Consider the following 4,434-nt stretch of genomic DNA (forward strand, 5'->3'; position numbering starts at 1 on the left):
CAGAGGGCAGGGGCTTGGGAGGCCCTGGCCTGAATCTCCCCCATGCACCACACACAGCCATTCTGGGCTCTGAGCTCCCAATGCAGCAGCTGGGAAGAAGGGAATGCCAGTATTAGAGAATGGGAGGAGAGGGAGAGGGGAGAAGGGGAGTAGGGAAGGAAAAAGGCAAGACCTGGGCTTCCCTGGTGGCGCAGTGGTTGAGAGTCCGCCTGCCGATGCAGGGGACACGGGTTCGTGCCCCGGTCCGGGAGGATCCCACGTGCCGCAGAGCGGCTGGGCCCGTGAGCCGTGGCCGCTGGGCCTGCGCGTCCGGGGCCTGTGCTCCGCGGCGGGAGAGGCCGCAGCAGTGAGAGGCCTGCGTACCGCAAAAAAACAAACAAAAAAAACCACAAAAAAACCAAAGGCAAGACCTGAGGAGTGGGGCAGTGGAGAGAGAAGGAGAGGGCTCAAAAACCTGGAGGACGGTGACCAGGGAAACCAACAGAGAGAAAAGATAGAGGAAGTGCTGTGTCCTCTCCTCACATCCTCCTCCACTCTCCTCGCCTAGCCCTGCTCCTCTTCCTAGGAAGGACCTGGAGAGCAATGAGGAGATAAGTGAAGGAAAGAGAGGGACACACTTGAAATGGGAGACGCAGGGGATGCCCAGAGAATCCAAGCTCCCAGAGCAGAGGAGAGAGGCTGAGGAACAGCCAGAGACTGGGCAGCAGACCGGGGGATGGGGGGCGGTTGCCAGGGCTGGCAGCCGAGCCACAGAAGGAGGGTGCCGAGAGAGGATTGGAGAGGAGACAGGGAGGGTGAGCCTTGGATCAAGAAGCTGGGAGAGCGAGGTGGGGCGGTACTGGGCAAAGGAGAGAATCCTGGGTCACCTTCAGATGCAAGCAAAATCAGGAAAGTGGAGAACAGGTTAGAGAGAAGCGGATGAAGACCCTGGAGCAGGGTGTGGAGGCAGAGATGAGACAGGCAGAGAGCAAGCCGAGGTGGGCTTAGAGAAGGCAGAGACTTATGGAAATGCGGGCATGTCAGACCCCGCGATGGGCAGAAACGTGGTGCGAGGGAGAATCAGAGGCCAGGCCCAACTTTGAGACAGGGAACCAGGAAGAGGGAAAGGGAGGCAGACATACAGGGAGCCAGGCACAAGAGGGGCAACCCGGTGCCAAGGCTAGCCCTGCCTCCGCGTCCCCTTCCCTGTGGCAGGAGTCTCCATCCCGTGCCCTCACTGGCCAGGACTTCTAGCAGAATGAGGAGTTGCTCTAGGGGGCAGTGGAGGGAGGACAGAGAGCAGGGATGGATGTGAGAGCTGGGGAGAGAAGGGGACCTAGGAAAGGGAGAGAAGGGCAAACCAGACCAGATGGGAAGCAGAGCCCTGGGACCAATTTAACCCCTCCCCTCCTCCTCCTTCCACAGGAGACAGTGGGAACTGCCTGCCTACCCCTCACCCCCACTCCACCTGTACCCAGTCTGGCCTGCTCAGGACATAGGGTTCCCTGAGGACAAAGCCTAGTCTTTGTCATCTGGGCCTGACCCAGCCTGACCTGGTGTTCTCAGCCCCTTATCACGTCCCCGTGGCAATGGGAACCAGGCAGTGGCGCACTGGGCCACAGGCTGACCCCCAGCTTGCATGCTAGGTCCTCCAGTGACCTAGAGCTGGGGACAAGTAGCTTGCATCCCCTGGGGGAACAATTTGGCATAGGTACCTGCCTGAGGCGGGAATGTGGGGTTGATTCAGGTCCCCCCAAGGACACTGGATATGGAGTACAGGTTCCCTGCAGACAGATGTATCCCTGAGTCCATTAATGGGGCGGTGGAGGGTCCTAAGGAGTTGGCGCATTGGGGGAGAGACCACATATTTGGTGGAAAGCAGAGAAGTTGACCCCTGTCCGTCCTACACACCTCCCCACTCTAGAGCTATATTGAGAGGTGACAGGAGATGGTTTGGGAGGGGCAGCTGGGAGAGCGTTCCTGGGTGTGAGGGTGTAGGGCAAGCCAGGGCAGGGGAGTCTGGCTTTGTTTCCTACACACAATGTCCACTTAGTCATAACAGGCATGGCCTGTTGAAGACCTGACACCTACCGCCTCTGAGAGACAGCATCACTGGAGGCTGGGGAGGGGGGCCCTGAGGGCCTGGGGCGCTGGGGGACACCCATGAAGATGGATGTGTGAGTATGAGCCCCACGACGGTCGGGAGGGAGCGCTGGGGTTCTACCTGGGGAGGGGGAGCAGACGGCAGAGCCCCGCCCCTGCCCTGCAGAACGCAGAGCTTGGGGCCCAGCTCCTGTAAATCCCTGGGGCGGCCAGGACCCCAGCCAGCCTCAGCAGCACCTGCACCCTCTGGCAGCCCAGAGAGGCGGAAGGGAGCAGCCCCCACCCCCTCCCGCCTCAGGCCCTGGGATTAACGCCTCTTGCCCCTCCCCACCCTACCCCGCCCCTCACCGGGAGCAGAGGGTGGCAGAGGAGGGGTAAAAGCTTATGTGTGCAAATGTGTGTTTCAGTGTGCATAAAAGCAAGAAGGAAAATCTGCAGACTTAAGTGTGTAAGTGTGAAATATCTGTACGCGTGTGTTTAAGAATGGGCACGGACCCATGGTGGCCAAGGCCATGTGTGAGGGTGCTGGACTGTGGGTCTGGGTGCGAATCTGCTTTGGTGGCGTGGGGAAATCCCTTCCCCTGTTTGAGCGGTTAGACGGTGGTCACTGTATCAGGAGCAGCAGGGGAGGGGCTGGGGGCTCCAGATGTGTCCCCCGAGTAATGCAGCCTCACGTTCCCAGGAGGACACCTGCCTGCAGACTTGGGGATCAGAAGGAAACCAGGACCGCGCAGAGAGGACAGCCTGGCAATTCTTTTCCTGACAAAAGGAAACTGAGTCAAGGATCTGGGAAGTAGAGCCCCTCCCTGGGCATCCTGGCTCCGGCTGCCAGTCCCCAGCACCATGGGACTCCAGGTCCAGAGAGAGTGGGGAGTTGCCCCCAGCCTGAGCTGTGTGAGGACAGGCTGGGGAGGAAAGGAGGGAGGGGAGCCCGTGGTTGGGGGCAGGGGACAAGCATCTGGCCTGCAGGAGAAGGTGGCCCTCACCAAGAGTGCTCAACTCACCCTTCAGGTTAAAAATAACCAAGGTAAGGGCCTGGTGGTGCTGGGTGCGGGGTGGGGGGGGGGGTGTGAGAAGTCCTGTCTTCCCACTATCTGCCCATCAGTCCTTTGGAGGGGAGGAATGTGCCCAAGGACTAAAAAAAGGCCCTGGAGCCAGAGGGGCTAGGGCGACAGACCTTTCATGGGCAAATCTGGAGGCCCTCTTGTCCTCTTGTCACCTCCAGAGCCAAGGGATCAAGGGAGGAGGGGCCGGGAGGGGAGAGAGGTGGGAGGGAGGGTCCCTAGGGAAGGACTCCAAATTTAGGCAGTGGGTGGGTGCAGCAGGATATAAAGGATCATGCTCTGGGGACAGACTGACACTCCTCTGAGCCAGGTAAGATGGGGTTTGGGTGGGAGCTCCGTAGCTAGCCCTCAGAGCCCCCAACTTGAGGGGAACGGGGGTGCAGATCAGTCGGAGGCCCAAGGGTTCTGCTAAAACTGACTTTCTCCAGCCCTGGGACGTTTCCACTGACAGAGGGGAGGTTCCAAGGGGAAAACCAGAAACCTCTTTTCTTCTCCCATCTGCATTTCTTTCCCTGCATCTGTCCTCTCCTGCTTTCTGTGTCCTGCGTGTGCTTTCTCCATGTCTGTCCCTCCTTGGACGGCTTCCCTCTCTTTGTCCAATTTTATTTTGCCTCTTGGTCTTTGTCAGTACTTGTCACTATCATACTTCTTTGTCTGTCTCTCCTCCTGCCCTTCACAGCTGCGTGTTCTAATCTCCTTGCCTCTCTGTTTCCAACTCGGATTCCACATCCCACTCCTCTCACTGTTACTAGCTCTGCATCCTTTCTTTCCTGTCTCCCTGCCTCTCATCTGCCCGACTGCCCATGTCGGTCTGTCCCACTCGGCTGGCTCTCGGTTTAGCTTCCCGGCTTACTTCTCCCCACGGGGCTACCTCCGTTGTTCCTCATTCTCCTTGTCCGTTCTTCCCTCTGCCTGGCTGTACCTCTGTGGCTCCGCCCATGGTCCAGAGTCTCCAGGATTCTCTGTGAAGAGATCGCCGGGTGAGAACCACCCCAATTTTCTCCTGGAAGCCAGGTTGCTGCTCTCCTCTGAGCAGCTCAGCACCTCGCCTTAGCAAACGCTAGCCAATTCCACCCCACGCAGACCCCTCACAGATTCTCCCTCAGCTTCACGTCAGAGGGCAAGGGAAGCAGAACCCGAGTTGGGGAGGGCTGGACCCAGGCCAGGTAGGGAGGTGAGACTGATAGGACCCAGGTGGTGAGGGGGTGGGGCAGAGAGTCAGGGGCAGAGGGCAATGCCACCCACTGAGGCCTGGGCCCTCCTGTCTCAGCCGCAGAGGAGGGACAGG

This window comes from Tursiops truncatus, chromosome 2, assembly GCF_011762595.2.
Source record: "Tursiops truncatus isolate mTurTru1 chromosome 2, mTurTru1.mat.Y, whole genome shotgun sequence".
NCBI classification, from domain to species: domain Eukaryota; kingdom Metazoa; phylum Chordata; class Mammalia; order Artiodactyla; family Delphinidae; genus Tursiops; species Tursiops truncatus.